At 43.3% G+C, this 22310-nt stretch overlaps 1 protein-coding gene across 3 annotated transcripts in view; it reads left to right on the top strand.

Annotated features, from left to right (window-relative positions):
- The first annotated feature begins 1588 nt into the window (after positions 1-1588).
- The window catches only part of thrb (thyroid hormone receptor beta), a 78346-nt gene continuing 57624 nt past the window's right edge, over positions 1589-22310 (top strand). For 2 of the 3 annotated variants that reach the window (XM_035633601.2, XM_035633602.2), the window contains exon 1: positions 1589-2023. The gene's annotated coding sequence lies outside the window, so the exon portion shown is untranslated. The remainder of the gene's footprint in view (positions 2024-22310) is intronic. The other variant, XM_035633605.2, reaches the window with a different exon arrangement.

The following is a 22310-nucleotide window of genomic DNA, read 5'->3' as shown; positions in this document are numbered from 1 at the left end:
ATCGTTTAATCTTTCCTCAAAACTACTAGTTTGGTGATCGACATGAAATATTTTTGTCATTTAGGATTTGGTGAGCATGTTAACATGCACGTGTAGAGTCATCCTGCAAAATCTGTAAATGACACCAATTTGGAGAGGAGGCATAGACTGGATATCAAAATAAGCGTAGTCACTGAGTCCAGAAAGTGAAGGCAAAAAAAACAGTATTCTCTCTAATGACCAGCAGAGGGCGACTCCAATGGTTGCAATATATATATATATATATTTAAATATGCAATATATATATATAAATATTAGAGAAAATGACTCTACTTCTCACTTGATTTATAACATCAGTAAACATTTTCATGAGGAGTTTATTGTCTCAATCTCTAGTTTCAAGTCTTCAATACATCATGATGTTCATTTAGTAAATGATGGTCCCATCAACAGTAAAATAGATGATGAAGCACGGTATGCATTGGGGCGTGGGCGTCATTGACAGCTACCCGTAGTATCGTCCAATGCTGGTTGCGGGTGTGGACATGTAGTGGATGAGCTCTCAGTCAGCCTCCACCCCCCGCTCCTACTAGTGGGGTTATTACTGGTTTCAAAAAAACAAGATGGCGCTGGACAAAATGTAAAAGTCAAGGCTTCAGAACGTCAGTTCACAAACCAACGAGTGACACCACAGCGGGTTGCCGCTGGAGGGGAGGTCAGGATGACGTCACTGCAGTTGTGGTGCAGAAAAAACAGCAGAAACAAGTGGAGTGAAACGACGATATCCCTGGAATAAAGGGGGGAAAAAGTTAGAATATGATCTCAAAAAAACAAACGAAAGAAACAAATGTCCCCCATTTTTCTAGAGTAATATCTTCAAAGATGCCCTCTGAAATTGTTTACTGCCGTTATAAAACAAGTGAGGAGTAGAGTTATTTTTTTTCATAGACTTTTATAGAAAATAATTAATTTTTGCAACCAGTGAGGCGCCTCCTGCTGATAATTCCAGAGAATACAGGCTGCGACCACTTCTGCATTGGCTTCATTTTCCAGACCTTTTTTATATAGAATCTATGATCTATGATCTACTATAATCATAAAACGAACATGGACAATATAAGCTAAATACATGATACATGTTAAAATGAATTATATAGCATGCTAATAAATTATGATAATGATAATAATTATTAGTATTGTCAATTGGCACTTTCACCTGTTTTGTCTCCCCTCTTATTTGTCCCATGCCTTGAGCCAGTTCCTGACAATTATTAGAATGATAATAATAATTATTATCATTATTATGATAAAAAGAATGATGATTTTTGTTTAGTAGAATGCTATTTGATTTATTTTAACATGATTCCATTGTATCTCAAATGCTAACTATTGTTTTATTATTATTATTATTATTATTATTATTATTATTATTATTATTATTATTACTAATAATTTGGGTGGTTGGGGTATTTCATTATGACTTCATCCTTATCAGTATTGTTTGCTCCAGAGCCTCGCAGTGTTTCCTGTCTGGTTGGTTGTAGCAGGCCTCTGTCACAGCAGCCAACCGCTGTCGAGGGAGAGAGAGAGAGAGAGAGAGAGAGAGAGAGAGGAACCAAAAAAGAGAAACTTCAGAGTTTGTAATTCGGGCGAGGCCTATTTCTGTTCGGTTCGTATTCCGGGACTCGACTCGGATTCCCCGCAGCGATCGGCCCGGAGCGCGGCGAGTTATTCCTTTCTCTAAGATTTGTTTTCGGCTCCATGTTGAAGTTTCCCCCCCCCCCCTCCACTCCAACCGCCACAGCCCCGACTCACTCACGCACACACACACACACACGCACGCGCCCGCGCGCGGATCCAGGACGCGCGCGCAGACACGCGCAGGCACGCGTAGCCGTCGCCTGATCTGCACCAGCGCGGGTCGTTCCAGGTGAAGCCGTGGCGCTGCGTCCTGCTCCGTGGAGCCGACGGGGAGGAGGAATGCACACACACTGGGACCCGAAGTAATCCGTGGGGGACGACGAGCCTCGTCTTTGCCTATGCGGTACGTTTCACACGTTTCCCACGTTTCATATGTTTCCCGTGTTGTGTCGGACACCAGTCTGTAGCCGATGACAGCCCCCCCCCCCCACGGACCGGGCACTTGACGGAGCCGCGGCTCGCGGGGCGGCTCGTGTCCCCGGTGGCTCCCCAGTTGACTGGCCCGCTCCGAGGACGAGCGCGGGTCTGCGCTGCCTTGCTCAGCGGCGCGGGGGCCCGCGACTCGGTCTTCGCGGCACTTCGCGTTACTACCTCACGTTGGAACTTCGGAATCGGTCGAGCGCGGCTCCATTTTTGTTTTGACGCCCACCGTGGAATATGTGTCGGTGAGACGCAGGCAGGGAGAGAGGAAGAGGAGAGTTTCTGTGTGATTGACTTCAGGTGTGTTGGTGTTGTTCGCGCCGAATTAAACTGGGACTCGTGAAACATCCGGAAGTGACAGCTCTGGGTCTGTTTGTGTCGGTTAGTTTCTACCAATAGCGACAGCAACTTAAACTGAGTGATATTTGGCTTGAGCTTCTGTCTGCACAGAGGAGAACACACACAGAGGAGAACACACACAGAGGAGAACACACAGAGAGGAGAACACACAGGAGAACACACAGAGGAGAACACACAGAGGAGAACACAGAGGAGAGAACACAGAGGAGAGAACACAGAGGAGAACACACAGAGGAGAACACACAGAGAGGAGAACACACAGAGAGAACACACAGAGGAGAACACAGAGGAGAGAACACAGAGGAGAACACACAGAGAGGAGAACACACAGAGGAGAACACACAGAGAGGAGAACACACAGAGGAGAACACACAGAGAGGAGAACACACAGAGAGGAGAACACACAGAGAGGAGAACACACAGAGAGGAGAACACACAGAGAGGAGAACACACAGAGAGAACACACAGAGGAGAACACAGAGGAGAGAACACAGAGGAGAACACACAGAGAGGAGAACACACAGAGAGGAGAACACACAGAGAGGAGAACACACAGAGGAGAACACACAGAGGAGAACACACAGAGGAGAACACACAGACAGGAGAACACACAGAGGAGAACACACAGAGGAGAACACACAGACAGGAGAACACACAGAGAGGAGAACACACAGAGGAGAACACACGGAGGAGAACACACAGAGAGGAGAACACACAGAGAGGAGAACACACAGAGGAGAACACACAGAGGAGAACACACAGAGGAGAACACACAGAGAGGAGAACACACAGAGGAGAACACACAGAGAGGAGAACACACAGAGGAGAACACACAGAGAGGAGAACACACAGAGAGGAGAACACACAGAGGAGAACACACAGAGGAGAACACACAGAGGAGAACACACAGACAGGAGAACACACAGAGGAGAACACACAGAGGAGAACACACAGAGGAGAACACACAGACAGGAGAACACACAGAGGAGAACACACAGAGGAGAACACACAGACAGGAGAACACACAGAGAGGAGAACACACAGAGAGGAGAACACACAGACAGGAGAACACACAGACAGGAGAACACACAGACAGGAGAACACACAGAGGAGAACACACGGAGGAGAACACACGGAGGAGAACACACAGAGAGGTGAACACACGGAGGTGAACACACGGAGGTGAACACACGGAGGAGAACACACAGAGAGGAGAACACAGGAGAACATAGAAAGGACAGAGACATGAAGACTCAAGGGGACTTTTTAAGGGCCCAAATGATCGTGTACGTCAAAGTGTTGCGTCCCGGGACGTTGGATCAGCTCATGACAACACGGGACACCTCTCACCCCCTGTGGCCTCAGAGATGTGTCAGGAATATTTCACCTCTCTGATGGAACTATTGCTTTCTCCCTTGAAACACCAACTTCACCAAAACGGTCGTTCCAACATCCAGCGTGCAGAAATAAGCAAAGCGCCCTGTAAGGGTGCATGAGTGACCTTAGCAAAGGTCGGACCTGAACACACAGGAGTCTGGTCTGTTGGCTGAGGCCTCATCTGACCTCACATGTGTCACCTGCCCCAGGGGGTGGGGGGAGTTTGTGAGTGCAAAGTTGGCCGGGCATATTTACAGATATGTCTAAACTGTCCTGCCGTAGTTTGCAGGGACGAGAGTTAATGTGTTACCGTCCTGATGATGATGATGATGATGATTACTGTATGAGTTTAAAATCATGCCTTCAAAGGCTGCCAGGAAAGACGGCAGGAGCCAGCAAGGTATTCGTGTGACGTGACGTGTGTTTTTGTTTATTTTACATTTTTTTCTGTGGCCACTGTGGCTCAGGCGACAGAGCGGGTCATCCGCTTACCAGAGGGTCGGTGGTTCGATCACCAGGTCCCCCAGTCCACATGCCTTGGGAAAGACACTGAGCCCCCGAGCCGCGCCTGACGGCTGCACCGGCAGTGTGTGAATGATGTGTGGTGGAAGAAACGGTGTGTGTGTGTGTGTGTGTGTGTGTGTGTGTGTGTGTGTGTGTGTGTTTTAATAGGTGGATGTGACTTGTGCTCCGAGTGGTCGATAAGACTGTTATGAGTGCATTTACCATTTTCAAACCAGAAGCTGTCGTACAGATGGTGAGTCATATTTACATCATCCTAATAGGAAGTTTCAAAGGACGTATTGAAGGCAACATCGATTTTCACCTGAGAATATTTAAATTGCCCATTTATAGGTTCCCAATTTTAATTTGGGGCTCTACTAGAAGAGGTTTGCATGGTGTGTTTGTTCATGATACAAGTTACTCTCATGCAGTTCACCGCCGCAGCGCCTCATCACACTCTCTTTTAGCATTCCACAATGCTAAAAGAGAGATTGGTCCGCTGGCGGAATCTTTAGTGATTGGTCAACCGATCAAAGCGAGTGTCAGAAATGTCACTCCCCTCAGCCAGAGGATTCCTGATCAGCTGTAGCCACGGTAACAACGGCTTTGCTTCTGTCGTACCAATTTGAGGCAAACTAGCTGTGACATCTTACTTTTTATCTGGTGATGTCGATGCTTTACAAGATGAAAAATATAAATAAATGCCAGGAATGGCATTTTGCTTTTGAGGCTCTTCATGAGCGGAATTTTTTTGTGGGAGACTCAGAATGTAATTTATGTACAGTAGCGCGGCCGACAGCACACAGTACATACGGCCCTTTACTGCAAGTTGCATTCAACAGATTATTCTTTAAATGATGTCACTGTTAGAAACAGTTTGTAAATCTCAAAGCAGTTTTGAATCTTCAAATCATTTAACTGCCTTGATGTGTGTGATGTGTTAAAACTTGTTTCAAGTCTGCGCGGACGCCCGAGCCCTCGGGTGACAGTTGTCAGTTTGACGTAACAAGCCCTGACTCCGACGGGGAGTGAGCGAGGCGTGATGATCAAGGCTTCTTTGATCTGTGAATACTGTGCGAGGGAAACTTGTGGCGTCTCCGTTGCAGCAAGGCCTATAGGACACATGGAAGTGATTCACATCTGTTCGTGTTGTTCATTTTGCTTTTCCTCTTATTTACAAAAAAGATTTGATGCGGTAACGACTAACCAAGAATGAATCCGCATCAGATACATGGACATGAGTTTAAACTTCAGCCCCTGATAATAACAGTCTTTTACTGTGCAGAATAAACAATGCAGAAAAAAATTGGCATTTTTGTTTACATTTTACGTGAAATAAATTATGTCTATTTTCTTAATTCAACTTCTATATATTTGGTGGTATTTTTATTTTCCTTATATTTTTATGGTTAAACTAAAATATCTAGCTTCCATTACATTTATTTGTCACATCTTATGAATCATTGACAGATTAATATATATATATTTATCGGCCAATGTGTAAAATGTGTAAATTTAGATCATCGTTAGATTTAAAGCACTATGTTTTTCATTTGGCATCCCAAATTTTCATGATGATGATGATTATTATCATCACACCCCTACTGTCAGCTCGACAAGTAGTTTGAGGGCAGTAAATATTAAAAGACCCAACACATTCATGATAAACACACACACACACACACACCCTCACTCTTCTGTCTTTATTGCACTCGTTGAGGCAGAACAACCTTATTTGTTTATTTGTCACTTGAATGAATTAATGACTCGGTTTAAGACGAGACAACTTTATTTATGAGAGTTTGTGCCAACATTAGTTTTGCTTCGAGTTAGTTTATTTTCCAGTGGCGGTTCGCTCGTCTCCGGTGCAGCAGCAGCCCGACTGCACCTGAGTCAATGTGACTTCACTTTGTGTCTTTGCTGAGGCAAGTGAGATGAGTAGCAGCATGTTGCTGCAGCCACAGGTAAGTGGTGTGTTCCATTAGAGGGAACCATGTCGCCTTAGTCAGCCATAGTATAGTAGTCAGTGTAGTACAGTAGAGGGAAGAGAGTCGGGATCAGAGCTGAGCTAACCCCGCTTGAACCGAGGAGAGTGAGGAGAGAGATTTGAAGGCAGTTGGTAGAACTCAGTGGGTCATCCTGCTGACCTGGGTGCTGACGGTTGGGGGTCTGATTCCCAGTCAGGGCCAAATCCAGTGTGGGCGCTTGAAGTAGGGCCTATTTCAGCAACCCGCCAATGGCGACTGACCTTATTTATTTAATTTGACATTTGCAGAGTGCCGGGTGCTAATTTTGGACCTTGTGTGACAGTCAACTTGTTGTTAACTTGTTCAATTGAAAGCTTCAGTATTTTGGCCATGCTGGAGATCTGCTGCCACAGCAGCTCCACTGTGACATGCCCGTCTCCACAGCCACTGTACACATTATTCTAAACTGTCAAAGCTGCTTGTAAAGCTTTACATCTTTATATCTTTCAAACACACTGTGCTTTCTTTATTTGAATGTAGGCTGACCCAACATCAAGTGTGCACTGCATCAGATGGGTTCTGCATTACTGCCTTTGTGCAATTACATTGCAGATCTTTGTGGGTTTCTGACGGTTGGACAAAACGAGACACTTAAAGGGGCAGTAAGCGATTTTAATCCAATACACTTTTTGTTAAATTCAGAAAAAGCTGTTTATTTTGTGTGAAAATCTTGTTTTTTTGGACACAGCTCTGGCTTTGTAAATTGAAAACAAAAAAATGGTGTGGGCTGCACCTCACAACACAGCTTATTGATTATTGAGATATGTTGAAGTTCTTCATATTGAATAAGACCATTTAACTGTAATCGGTATGTAATTAATGGCCTAGACCACATATGATGTATATCATGTCAAGGTAAGAAAGTACAGGAGGGATTAAGAAGTGCAAGGTGCCTGACAAGGCTTTTCACACGAGTTCATTAGGAGCCTGTTGTGGTCCGACGGCGATCTTCAGCTTGTCTCATTAAGACTTTAACTGTTTTCAACTTTCAAGTCAAAAGAGCGCAGCTGTGTCTCTGCCTTCAGGCTGCACGTGGCAGTTATCCCCCTGAAATACATCAAGTTCAAAATAGTTTTCTGCAAAAAAAGCATCTCAGACTTGTCTCATTATGAAATATGCAACCGCTATTATTATACCAAGTACCAAGATCCACAGTGATTTATGGGAGCTTTAATAACTTCTTGGGACATAATTACATTTTCCCCTCAGCTTCAAGTTTGAGGTTCCATCTGCCTCTTGATCCAAATCTTGTCAGTCATTCATTCGTTGTCTGAAGAATAGCCAGTTGGATGTTATTTTCTCTACTCACCAGGGATTACTCTTTTATATCTTATAGTGTAAGTACCCAAAAAGTGGGTACGTGCGTTTCATCAGTCATCTCTGTAAAGTGAATCATCATTCTACTGTGTCACCACAGTGATTATGTTTTGGGGGAAACTCACATTAAAAATACTGTACCTGAACGCATTGATGTCTGTTATGAATTCAACTCATCTTGACCAAACAGGATGGGGTTCTGTAGTAGATCGATGTGTCTGGTTCAACAAATCAAATTCACTCTCAGTGTCATGTACGTATTCTAATCCACATTGAGAAATGACTGAACCAACAACAGGCTGCTGTTGGCTGATGAGTTGAGAAAGGACACGATGACGTGGCCTCATCACAATCCGGCTGCAGCTATCGATTATTTCCATTGATCTAAATTTGTTTTGACATTCTGCTTGAAAAAGAACCAGTTATTGCTGTAGCTGCTGATCAATATTCTGTAGATCAACTTATTGATTAGTCAACTAAACGTTGGTGCTCTACATCTCACCATCTAACACAAGTTTCTAATTAATATAGGAATTAACTGTACTGCATTGTACTGAAAAAAACGTATTCTGGCAATTTTTAATTGTGGCTGGTTTTGATTAAGCTTTACTCTTGACAAAATTAAGATTCTAATAAGTCGTATTCCAATTTGAGTTGAGTTTTGTGTACAGTTACCATGGTTATAGGTGTTACTCTGCTCCGCAGCAGTACAGTCTGACTCACCTCAGTAAATCCAGTTAGCTTTTCCAAACAGAACGTCTCTCTCTAATCAAATGTAGTAGATGCAAACTTAGCATTACTGCAGCTACCTGCGAGTCATTCAGAAGCGACTAAAACGCTGTTCATTTCCTGGGTTTAGTTTGAGAGGAGATTCTCTATCGTTGGATAACATCACACAGTGTAGTGAACATCTGGTGGACGATTTAGGTCAGGGGAGGGGAACCTTTCTCCCATCGAGGGCCACTTCAGTTTTTATAACCTCCCTCGAGGGCCACACTAGATTTTTGAAGACGATACATCACATGAACGTCTCTGATGAGATGCTTGTCAGCAACGATGCCTGACAGCTACGTATGTTTCCTTCAGCCTGACTGTGACCTGACCGACATATGGCCAGAAGGGACCACTCTGAAGGACATGTCACTCTACTACTTCACGATGTTCTCTTTTATCACACAACATACCTGTCGTTCGTTTATGAAGTGCAGGCCGCATCATATTGTCTCGCACACAGCAAGCCACGTTTGGAGTCCTTATCCTGTTTGGTTCGTTCTGTCACGTTCGCTTTCCTCCATGTTTCTCTGTGTTTGCCTCATGTTACTTTCCTGCCTGCGTCCATGCCGTGTGGAAGAATGCAAAGTGACGTCCAAATGAGGAAAAATATTGGCATTAAGAGTGTGATTTGCGACGCAACAAACTAAACATTCATTAACACCAGCACAATATTAAACAAAATATTTTTTTCTACTGTTGCACGATATTAAACGCCATATAACACCCTGATGTGTCACACCACAGAGAGGGCATCGCGTCTGTAGTCAGTCCGATGAGTGTGTACTCATTCGAACCTTTATTTATTCTAGGGATGCAACGATACCACTGTTTTTCAGACCAAGTACAAGTACATATGCACAGATACTTGCCCCTGCTTGAAAGAAGAAGTATACCTTTGGAATTTGTAGAGTTGCGACTTTCATACGTTGTATAGCTTGTGCTGCTATCATGAAATATTATGATCGTTGGTCAGTGCCAGTTTTTGTACAGTTTGCGTGTTTTCACGACATGCTGATTCAGTTGTCCGGGGTTGGAATTGTGTTTCGTTGAGGTGAAAGTGGTCGTCATTGGTGTGTAGCCAAGCTTCTCCTTGTTATGTACATTGTATGCTATTTATGTGCTGAATGTGCTGAAATATGTACTGGGGACAAACATTACATTTGTTGTTGATTATTGGCAGACGTATCCATCCACCAATAGAATAAAGCTATGATGAGATGGCATTGACAGAATTTATCAATCAGTGTATAATCCTCGCCGAGGGGCTTTGACAAACAGAGGGATATACTGCAAATATGATGTGATAAGAAGAGATTAAAGGAGCTCAGTGACACCCTTTTTATAAACAAGTATAAACACTGTGATCTCTCTGTTGTACCTGATACTTCAGACACAGACATTGTATATTACAGACACAGACACCGTGACTCACAGGTTCGATTTTGTTTGAAATGATACCTCATAACATGGGCCCTTTTTTCTCTTAATTTGACATATAAACCTCCGCACTTTGAGCTGAACTTTGTGGCCCGAGGTTGAAGAATTCACACATCTGATCTTCAAAACATTGAGCTGAAACCTCATCCCTGTGAACTCACAGTCAACTGATAACTGCGCTGGATCACTGTTGATGATTCTTTGTCCTGTTGGTCAGGGTGTGATGCGTACGCAGACCTTCTTCACCTGCTGTCACATCCCCTACACTTACGAGAAGTCGGACCAGTGCAACATTGGTTCCAAACAGCAGTGGCTTTGTGTTCCTTCACTGAATGACTGTACTGAAGTGCGTGTGGTGTTGGTCTATGTCATTTATTAGTGTCTGACTCTGACGGTAACATTTCCCAAAGCTCCTGTATCTTTGATCCATTTGGTTCTTCGTTAAAACCATATTAATTTTCCACTTCTCCCTCAAACCGTCTTGAGCCCCCCCGCGGAACCCCTCCTCCCACTGTGAAAACCTCTGGATTAAAGAGTTCCATAGGTAATGTGAAATAAGGTCGACATGTCTGGCATCAATCTTGTTTCATAATACGAAATTACTGTTAAACTTTTTTAAACACTATACAGTTTGTCAGATTGCAAATCATTCAGATAAAATGTTTCTGTTGCATTAGTAATGTCAGTTAAATATCGTCAGATGGGCTGTGTAACTGGATACTTTCTTCTCCTTCTGCACGTAACAAAGGCTGCGCTGCCTGTATCAGAAACAAAGAACCCCGAGTCCGCAAAGTTAATAATTTTTTAGATGAACTTTAATCGATAGGTCAGAGTGTAGTTTCAAAAGGAAAGTGGAGACTGAGAGACGAGGATGACATGAGACAAAGGTCACCAGCTCGAACCCAAACTGGAAGGTTGTGATCAGAATACACAACATGTGACTAAACATCTCGGTCAGCAGAACCTTATTTTTGGAAATAATGATATAGTCAATGTAGCATAACGGGCTGCAGCTCGTTGAGCTACATTGACTTGTCTTTGCACAGAGCTGATTGCTTTTTGATTGTACGTTGGCACAGAAGTTTCCTAGCAACTGCTTTGTACATTACATTGCCAAAGTTTTTATTGCTGTGACCTTTTGTAAATCACTTGTCGTCCAGTAGTTAATAATAACTGGCACATAAACTAAATAATAGTTTCAAAAAAAGTCTGTCACGTCTGCTGCCGTCCAGAGAGTAGTTTCTGTGGCTGGTCGCGCATTTTAAAATGAAATTTTTGGCTTAAAAAAATGGCCTATGAATATCGGCACCGATATTTGGACGGAAACAACAACAAACTCTTTGTGAACAGAAATGCTCCATGTTTATTTGCATATGGAGCAGGGGAGTGGGATCTGATCACAAGGGGTCAGTGGAGACACTGTTGCCAGGTGTGAACGGACTGACTCGGATCTCTCAGGACGGATGTTGAGACCAGGTCTGAACTGGGCCCAGTGCGGCAGAACGCGTGACGCGTGTGTCAACTGGTTTGATATGTTTGGTTGGCTGTACACACTGTACTCTGCAGCTGTCAGAGACAACTGCTCCCATTTAGAGATGGGACTTTTTAAACCATGAAAACAAGGGCCTCGTATTATGCCCCATTAGCAACCAAGGCGACAAATTATTAACTTTTAACAACTTGTGTGAACTTGAAGCTGCAGGGTTTTTAATTCACGTACAGTTGGAACGTCACCGTTGCGTTACAAGTCACTCTGGTATTTTAGGTGGTTCTGGTATTTAAAGGCTTTGTAGCACAGGTTCTTTAGACACAATGTGTAGCTTCATCATGTCACTTGTTGAAGGCAAACTTGAGTCTGAGCCATAGTTACATACAGTAACTTGACTTATGACTACAGTTGTGCCTGAAAGGTTAGCCACAATAATTTCAGGCATGATCAACTACGTGTCGTCCGTGTCATTTTTTTCTTTCTCTGGCTCTCCAATGCAAACTTTCTGGATTTCTTTTGTGTAAGAATCACTTCTGGCCATATGTGCTCAGACATAAGCTCATTGAGCAAATCAAAACAGCATCCTGAAAGCTCACTCATATGTACTTCGTGGTTTGTAGTAAAAATGCAAGCACCTTGACATTGCATGGTGAAGGCTGGGAAAGAAATGGTGTTAAAGTTGGCGTTGGCCGTAGGGTTAAAACCTTTAGCTTTGAGGATCATATTTCAGAGATGAGAATTGCACCAGAAGTATCCCGTCCTTTCCTTTTCTGTAACCAAAGGCTGCAGCCCTGCAATAGTCGGTGTGAGTCCTGCTGCTGTGTCCTTGAGCCCGTCACTGAACCCCTCTGCTGTGATAAAGAGACTCAGACACTGATGGTATAAAAACAAAAATGACTACGCCTGCTACAGTTTTTTATGACCCATCTTTTTTCCCCCTCAGTTAAAATTGGTCAAGCAACATATTTTTGCCATAAATCAAAACCCTAAAATGTGAAAGTGGGTTGCAGTAAAATACAACACAGTATATTTTCTCTTTACAAGATTCAAGTCTTCTGGACTCATACCTTCAGAAGAGTTGTATATCCGAGCAGATTCTTCCCTGCAGCTTTGTCAAACGTGAAGAGGGTCATTGGTTCACCGTGGGTGTCGTGCCGCTGCACAGTTTGCTTTGTAGAATTTTTTTAAGTTCAAACTTTGGTTGGGTCATTCAAGGACTCAAAGATTTGAAGCTGCTCCAGCTTTTGACTTGGCTTGATGCCTCGGCCACTCGTGCTCTTCCTGTCTGAGGCTGCGTGTGCTTTGCTCTGCGGCAGGGTTCCTCTACCATCTCTCTGTATTCTGTTGGACATGCTGTCGAGAGCCTGCAGTCCTGCCTGTTAGACCCATCCCCACAAAATGAAGCTACCATCACTCGGCTCCAAAGCAAGAAAGGTGTTCTCCAGATGTAGAGTGGTAGCGTCCAGGGTGTCGTGGTTGGTATTCTGGCCAAAAGGTATCGTGTAATCAGGCCAATGATATTTCTTTTGCACATGCTGAATCATTTAAAGGGGTTGTTCCGCCTGCTGGAGATTGGGATGGACATTGTTTTTTTGATAGACGGTGCTTGTTGTGACGACCCCCCAGAGGATTGTCACGATTATTAGGCTGCATGAAGAACAGTAAACTGAGGCTAGCAATCCTGCTCTATGGTCAGCAATAACTGGAGCTAATGTTAGTTAAACGCTAGTCTTAGGTAGCTAAATCTGCACTAATCAATATTTATATGTTATGGATTAAAGCATCAGGTAGACTGAAAACAAAGGAATGCAAATGCTGTGTCTCTGAAATGGTTTTCTGTCACAAAATGTCATTGTTGTCTCAATAGCTCGTTTCCCCGGACTGGAAATGCATAAATATCCAAATTTGGGGCGATTTAAATGTGGGTTGGAGGTGGGATCGATCCCATAGCGTCAGCAGAACTTTTGTTGAGCAGTCTGTGAGACCCGAATCGCTGCGGAATAGAATTTGATGAAGGAGGTTTTGTTTTAAAGGTGATCAAAGAAGCCAGAGATATGAAGCTGGACCGAGGCTAAAGGGAGACGTCCCGCCTGTGGGAATCATCCACTGCATCACACGACAGTTGGCCTTCGAAAAGATTTGGCCGACTGGACCTGTAAAAAGTCACGGATACTCCCCAGATAAAACTGCAGCAGAAGGCGTCTCCAGATGCTGTTACTTGGTGGCATACTTCAGCAATGTGCTGCTATGGGAGAGGAAATCTTAAAAATTGTTATCTCAAGGCCGTTGTGTGTGGTTCCCATTGGTCTTTGAAATCCTTGAATGTGTGAAATATTGAGGGTTGCTTTGAACGATTTTGAAAATGGACATAAATAGACTATGGGTTTAGATTTATATATCTTTGGCAACAATAGAAAATTAAGTTAACATTAGTAAATGGGCTCCATTCCACTGCCATGTGTCTCCTGTTGTCTCTGTCCTCTTCAGCTCTTCAATGACACACAACTTTAAACACTACTGTTTATTTCTATGGTGAGTTCGAGAAGATAACAGATCACATACTGTGCCGTCACTTGAACACAGCACGGCTGAATGAACAGTAACTCCAATCCCCTCTCTTCTCAACTATTGTCTATGAGCTTCTGTAAAACATGCAGGTTCTCTGTTGTTGCTGCAGTTGGACAGTATCAACCTTGATGTGTGTCTCAGTTCCAAGTCAGATCTTGAATTTAAGGAATTTTGTCATTCTGTATCATCACTGAGCGCAATGCTGCATTTTATCTTCAATGAACGGAGGCAAGGGTTACAAGGGCATTATAATCGCAACAAAAAAAAGGCAATGTTTATAATAACAGTAATGATAGCCGTCACATGCAAGAACAAGATGCCTGGCAACAAGTTTATTTAGGAGCATGTGTTGTTGTTTTTAAAGATCTGGCCCCCTGATGGTGAACAGTCCAGACAACGCCCCTGTCAGGAGCCTGTGAAGAGTGACAACTGAGCAGAAACAGCCCCGGGGTTCAGCATATCGAGAAGGAGCTGTTCTAGGCTCCCCGAGGTGTATAGCTGTAATATTGGCTTTGCTTCCCGTAACGGGGCAGAGTGTGAAGACAAATGGCTAAAACACGCATTTTATCATCTGCAAAACAAATGAATAAATAGATGAAGACAGATGAAAGAGGTCATTCTTCTCTGTGAAGCCGCTCTATGTTATCGTGTTGTTGACGGTCACACCACTGATAGGCGGCAGAAAGGACACACACTGTCGAACTTCTTCTTCTTTTTTTCCTTTATCGTGTGTCATCATGTAGACTCCTCACCGTCATGTATGTTTGAGTGTGCAGAAGAACGCAGGTCGGCTTTGCATTCGCCGTTTTTTTTTTTTTTTTTTTTGCCATGAGGTGAAGTTGACTCACCCCTGTCATTCTGCTTTCTCTTCCTGTGTCACTTCTTTTTTTTTTTTCTCCTTTTCCTGTTCCCATATATTGTGTCTGGCCTGTGTGTGTGTGTGTGTGTGTGTGTGTGTGTGTGTGTGTGTGTGTGTGTGTGTGTGTGTGTGTGTGTGTGTGTGTGTGTGTGTGTGTGTGTGTGTGTGTGTGTGTGTGTGTGTGTGTGTGTGTGTGTGTGTGTGTGTGTGTGTGTGTGTGTGTGTGTGTGTGTGTGTGTGTGTCCATGTTAAAATTATTTGAAGAGTTGTGCAAATTCACTGGGTTTTTTTTTTGACTTAATATTTACTTAATTAATACTTGATTTAAAAAGGTGTGCTTTGGAGATTATCTTAATGGGGAAGACAAATGATTGAACAAACATAATAGCCCATTTGTTTTCAGAGAAAAAAACCCACTTCTGTGTCTTTCAGCCTAATTTGGAGCAAGTGGTTGAGAAGTCAACAAAGGAGTTGGTGCATCTGCTACAGACCTGCAACTGCTCTTAATGTTGGATTCAGACTAAGGTGGATTTTGTTTCGTACCCTATCCTTCAATCAGTCAGAAGTATATTGTAGCATTCTGTAAATTTATTAAAAAATAATGAAAAAAAAGAAACATTTGGAACAAAGATTTTTTTTTATTGGTTTTCTTGGAATGTTTAAAAGAGCTGGAAGCTTTGAACTCGGGTGAGTTTGCATGTGGTGTGGTTGACTCTTTGCTCAGATGCAAGTGGTTTTAAACAGGCCATGACAACGCATAACACGCTTTGCACTGAACATATCAACGCTCATTAATGCCTTTGTGTTCTGTGTGTACTGTAGATGATCAAATGTTTTGAGACCAGATGGATAAGACAGATGTGGTCTTTGGTCGCAGCTTTGATTCAGGCTCTGAGTTTAGAAAGCCATGGGCATGGTTTACATGCTCTCTGATTCATATTCCGTGCTCCTTATCCTTCGACAGGACCCAATCATCGACTTTAGGATGTGTTGGTACAAAGGACACTTGGGCACTACCCTAGGCATGAACATGGTGCTTGTCATGGACAAGTCCATGACAAGCACAGAAGTAAAAAATTACAAAACCCCACATGGGTTCAGGTCAGACAAGCCGTTCCATCCAGTCAAACCCCTCCAGGATTTTTCCCATCATTGTCCACTGGAGCATTGAAGTCCGCCAGAGCCCTAGCGAGTCCATGAAGGCCGGATAATCTGAACCGTCGTTCTGTGCATAGAACAGCGCTCTCATTCGCCGAGGAGAACTGCAACATAGAAGCCCCTTAGTCAGGAGCCCCTTGAGTTTTCCTTAACCCTCCTTTTTGAGACTCCATCAACTATTGAGGAGTTTCGTGTGACCGGGGGGGCTCAGTGGATGAAGCAGGCACACATACCTCGAGGTTTATGCCTCGGTGCAGAGGTCCAGGGTTCGAATCCAACCTGGGACGATTCTCTACATGTCTTCCCCCCTCTCTCCCCTTTCTCAACGAGCTGTCCTGTCAAATTAAATGCCCCAAAAAATAAAATAAAAATGAGTTTCTTTCCAGAGCCAGTGCTGTGTGGAGATGAGTCCAATTGTATGTAGTCAGCGAAGCTCCACACTCCGCACAAAATCCAGCTCCTTTTTTGCCAGAGAAGTGACATTTCGTGTCCCTAGCACCAGTCTACGATGCCAGAGGGTAGCAGGTTCCACCCTGGGTCCTGGATGGGGGCCCAAATTCCCTGGTCCAGGCAGGGTGAAGAATTTCAGGCTTGTATGAATTGCTCCTAGCCACAGAGACAGACACACAAATTATTTGCACGAGTATATTACATACAAGTCAATGTGAAGATGCGACTGGGCGTAAATGGTGCGAGTAGTTAGATATTGAGCACTTTGGACTTCCATACTGCTAAACCTGTAACGTTAAGTAAATTAACTGCTAACAAGGTTGAAAATATCAAGTGTGACTGTGGCCCCAGTTTTATTTGAAAGTTCAGCAATGCACTCTAAACCTACTTAGCCTCTGAGCTGGAACTAGTGAGTGTTGTGTTTTGGCTGAAAAGAAAAGGTTCTTTGACATTTCTCAAAGAGGAACCCCTGTGGAGTGGAAAACACAGGGAAACACTGCTGTTGATCACACAAGTTATTGTGCCGCATACAGATTTAAGGTTCAGTGAGGAGAGCAAACTGTGCATCAGCTCACAGGAAAGCATATACACACACACACACGCACGCACACACACACACACACACACACACACACACACACACACACAGAGCGCGGCAACCAAAATGAATGCTTTTCCAATATAAAAGACGGCCAGGGTGTCGGCACAAAATCTTTACTAAAAACTAAAAGCTGTCGTATTGTCATGCACCAAGTTATTTGTGCTTGTCTTGAACAAAACTGATGCTTTCAGGGAACATGTAATTCACATCCTGCCCCCTTGACCTGAGGACTTCAACCTGTAGCCATTACAGAAGCTTTGTTGTGCAAAGACAAACCAGAATTTGTAAAACCCAGACCTACAAAAAAATCTGAATCCAAAAGAAAAACTGAACTCAGGAGTTTGTTGCAGTCTATTGCACTTATACATTATTCCACAGCTGCAGCCTTGGAAAATATATGGCGCCAACCAAATGAACATAATACCTGTTATGCTGGCTGAGGCAACAGTGTGAAAACAATGGTATTGTATCGGTAGAAAGTATTCCCAGTATCCCCTGGTGATTGTGCAGTGGTAAGCTTATTTGATTAGGCCCCAAGTAGCAACAGTATCTCTAATCTCCCTTTAGTAGTCTAATCCTCCTCCAGCCTTGGTAGCAGGAAGACCACTCTTTTTCATTGCCATACCTTTTCCAATGCTCATTTACTTTTTTTTATTTTGAAGTGTCAGCGGTAGGTTTGAGGTCATATTCCAAACAACTCACTTTCATTTGTATAGCGCCAAATCACAACATACATTATCTAAAGGCGCGTTACATACTAAGGTTGAGACCTGATTAAAATGCTAAATGTCCTGTTTGGAGCCGATGTTTGGTTTTTCCACTCTGGGCTACTGTTGCACCATCGCGGTGCAACATGACATGCAACTCAGTTGTACATGTGATTATGAATAATATATAAAAAATTCAATTTCTGCCATTAAGTCCCCCCAATCTTTTTTGGACGCAATTAGAACTTTGGGTCTTGGTGGGTAAGTCTCTACAAGTGCGGCGCACCTGGATTTGGGCAGTTCAGCCCATTCCTCTTGGCAGATCCCCTCCTGCTCTGTCAGACTACTGGGTAGCATCTGTGAACAGTCATCCTTAGGTCTTTCCACAGATGTTGTGCGGTGCTCAAGTCTGGCCTTTGGCTGGTCCACTCGGGGGCAGTCACTGACACACTCACACGCCTCCCTCACCGTCCTTCACTGAGGAGGTCAACACCGGCAACATTTCAACAGATATATCATGTATTGAGTGTGCGCTTGTCTTGTAACGGATATTTCCAAGCAACTCCACTCAGATTGCAGCAAAGGGTTGCCTTAAAGTCAACCTTGATTGAAATGTACTTTGATTCTCAGACCACTTGAACTGGAGCAGACTGCAGCCTGGCTTCATTGACCAGTTGACTATCCCCAGAAATAAATTACAAGATTCAAGAGTTGTGACTCGCAGTGAGAAGAGTTCTGTATCTGACACAAACTGAGTGGTTGAACTAACGTTTTCCCCTTTTTTTCTTCTTCTATGTGACCGGATCATGATAATGAACCACCGGCACTGCTACAGGTATGTTGTTATCTTCTTTTATTCTTTATGTCTGTGTGGGAATCCTCTGAACTTTGATCATGTCTTCCCACATTCCTTCCTTTTATCTATTTCCTGATTTCAGAGAAATGCAGCGCATGCTATTATGTTCTCATTCAATATATATTGCTGTTATTAGTATTTAGACGTTAGCCAATTAGAGTATTTCCATAGCACTGAGTACCATTTTCCTTCGACATCCTGCATTGAATGTTAATTCTTCTTATTTTAATGAAAATTAGAATGTATTTTGTTCAGACAAATTAGGTCTCATAGTCTCATTTGACATTGGCATCATCAATGTGATATTATTTTTGCTGGTCTGCTTCACTCTTATATTTGTCAAGTCCTAATAATTTCATCATCTTGTCAACTCAGAATTTAAAACGTTGGATACTGAATCATTTTAACGATGTAGCACATATTGACTGTTTAAGACTGCGTGCAGTGGAGCAGTCCAGAGAGTGGTCTCTGGTTTTTGACACTGAGATCATAGACAAGATTTGAAACTTGCAATATAATAACATTGTCCCGCCTTGGAAAAAGTATTCTCCCAATGTTGTTCAGTTTCTAAAACAAAACCGAAGAGCGAATAGCAGCGACGCACATGAAAGTTAGTGAGGAATGATTCGGAGTGGTCAGAGTGAAGTGGTGGTGACTGTTTCCCAATTTTAAATTATTTTCTTTCTCTTCATCTATAAACCACAAATGCAGTTCTATTCTCATCATACGCCACAATCATTTTATTTATTTATTTGCACACACAACTGCATATAATCCAGACGATGAAAAAATAATAATGTGTCAGGAAAGGTCAAGAAGCCAAAGGCTTATACGAGGGACCTTCCCTCCACTTAAGAAGAAAACAAACAATATAAAAAACTTAAAACTAAACTGACATAATTATCAGGAAATAAAACAAAAAGTAACAGGAAGCACACAAAATGAACAAAAAGACTGAGCAATGAGTAGACGACAATCCAATGCAAACAAAATAAACTAAAAGTTGAAGTTATTCTCCAGCTGTACCAATTTAAACAGACAAACAAAATAGCTGTACTCACAGATTAAAAATCTTCTTGTTTACTGTGGGGCATAAACTAATGTGTTTCAGCTATAAGCCATCGTGAGCGGCGCACTACCTGTGCCTTCAGCACAACTTCTAGTTGTGCGGCCTAATGTGATCCTATTATAATCGGGAGTGGATTTATGTTAGGTATGAAAGGCTTATGAACCTCCTGGCAGTCAGTGTGGAGCTGAGCTGTGTTTTCATGCTTCAGGGGAAGTTGAAAAACGCTCTCAGGCTTGGATGGTGTTGAATTATTCATGGAGATGGAGAGAGAGGAGCTGTTAAAGTGTTCATCTTTCCCTGCCCCTGGCTGTTCGGCTCAGTGGACTGATGGGGTGAATTCAGGGGAAAAAAGCCACGTGATTTTTCCTCATAAGAGCATTGATACCACATTGACCAGCAGGACGGGAGCGGGTAGAGGGCTTCCGCTAATGGTGTTTGCCAGTTGCCTCTTCCTCCAAGATTCCCATCCAGACCGCAACATTTCTGCGATCTCATTGATCCGTCATCTGTTCCATCTGTTCTGTATTTTGCTCCACCCATCGCCAAATAAATGCCTCACAAAATATGTGAATTTTTTTTTCATATGTATACTCTAAAAACATACAAGACTGCATATCTGTTAATATTTGTCCTGCGTCTCTGCATTATGTGAGCAGTGTAATGAAACTCAAGTTTTCCTTGTTCAAAGTGCAGACCAGCTGCTTTTAATTGCCCTTATTATTATGTTTGTGTGACACAACAGGCATATCCTTTTTGTTAAAAGCGGCATGGCAAGAAGTTACTGGGAGAAAACGTGAAAGATTTAGAGAAGCACAAAATGTTGCTGGCCGACCTCTCACACCGTGGCTAACTGTTATTTAATGGCTTGTTGTTTGGTGGCTTGTGTTCCCGTGGCCAAACACACTGAGGATGACATGATATCTGTACAGTAGGGATTCCCGCGCACACAAGGGGACGTCCTCTTCATTCATTAATAATCGCACATGGTTACAAATGAGCGAGACATGCAGCTTCCTCGTGCTCAGCGCTCGCTCAGCAACAGGTGTGCGCTTCGCAATATTCTTGTGGCTCCTGATAAGCAGCGTCACTTGTTAATCACACATGCATAGTAACTTTGCGATTTCCCTGCCTCAGCTCTGTGCACCGGATTATCATCTGTTAATTAATAATAAATCGACTGTGTTCATGTCGTCTTATCAACCACTCAAAGCGCTTTACAGTACAAGTCTCACAAGAATCACACATTCTTACAGCAGGGTTTCACTCTATCACACATCCTCCGCTAACTTACGGCACGGCCGGCAGGGGCACTTGTGGGCTGGAAGAGCTGGGGATGGACCCAGCGACCTTCTGGTTGGTCGCCGACCCGCTCTATGCCTCCTGCGGTTTGCGATTTGGTTGCAGCCCTCATCTTTCTTTTAGCTCCAGGATTGAGTAAATGGTTTTGAAAATGTTCTGTGGATATTATTCCCGACCCACAGGATGAATTTAAATCCTTTTCCACTTCCTGTGAGCATTTACGCCTGTATGGTCAAATTAAACACAGCACATCTCATAATTTTAAAGATCCGTCGGGACAACTCGTGACTGAATGCCATGATATTTACTGAGCGGTTCCGCGCCAACGAGGGTGGAGTTGCAAGTGTCTTTGATTTTAGTGGCCGACGATGCTTCGTTTTACTTTAACAGCGGGACGTAAGACTTGACGGACAATGTCACGCAGATGTTTGTATTAATTATTGAGTGTATGAGTGTTGCTTGGTGATGTATGTGTATGCAGCCCTGTGTGTATGTGGTATATTTAAATGTGTGGTGTGCATGTTAAACTGGATGAGAGAGAAAAACAGGTAAGGCATTTGGATAAGAAGGAACGTAATAGAATAATAATGGCAGTGGTGGATGAAGCCAGGGTGGGTTCCCAGACCTGTGCTCCCTGAGCCGTTTAGCAGGGAACACATGGCTTTTTACATATAAAGGAGACACAGAGCCTCTTTAACATTCATTCATTGTCCACCTGTTGTAAACACTTCATCTATCGGCTAAAAGAGGGTAAAAAAAAGGGATGGGTGGTTATTCTTTAATGTGAAAAGAAAAGAAAAGTGGAGCTGCAAACAAGCGTTTGAACTTCTAGTGAAGCCAAATCATTTGTATGTTTTTGTTCCGAGGAGGATCAGAAACAAGGATTGGGGCAAGAAAAATCTCTCCCAGAATCAGCTCAGCAAAGACGGTATCATTTGACTTTCTCTGGTATGTCACTTTGTGATTGGATTGGAAGTGGCTACTTGAATCCAGCTGTATAATTTCATCACAAGTCTTACTCTTATCCCCAAAAAACTGTTATATAAATCTGCATGTTCACACGTTGTGATACACATCATTTTTGTCATACAACCACAACAGGCAGCTCCGACTGTTCAAACTAAATTCCCCACTTCCAGTTATTCCCAACGTTGGGTTGTAATGAACATTTTTGTCTGCTATAGGCAGCTAGGAAGGCTTTCAACTGTCAGTCTGTCTGGCGTCGGCCGTCAGTTTGTGGCTCCCGTGCCTACACCTTTAAGGGGAGCTGGGACGGGAGCGCTCCGCACTGTGGCCACTTATGTAAGCCTTGGCATTGGCGCTCCGAGCTGCGTGGCCCCTGTGCTGTCCCGCTGCCA

Source organism: Scophthalmus maximus, chromosome 5 (assembly GCF_022379125.1).
Source record: "Scophthalmus maximus strain ysfricsl-2021 chromosome 5, ASM2237912v1, whole genome shotgun sequence".
Classification (NCBI taxonomy): domain Eukaryota; kingdom Metazoa; phylum Chordata; class Actinopteri; order Pleuronectiformes; family Scophthalmidae; genus Scophthalmus; species Scophthalmus maximus.
Note: the sequence above shows the minus strand (reverse complement) of the source record. Positions and strands in the feature narration are given on the sequence as shown.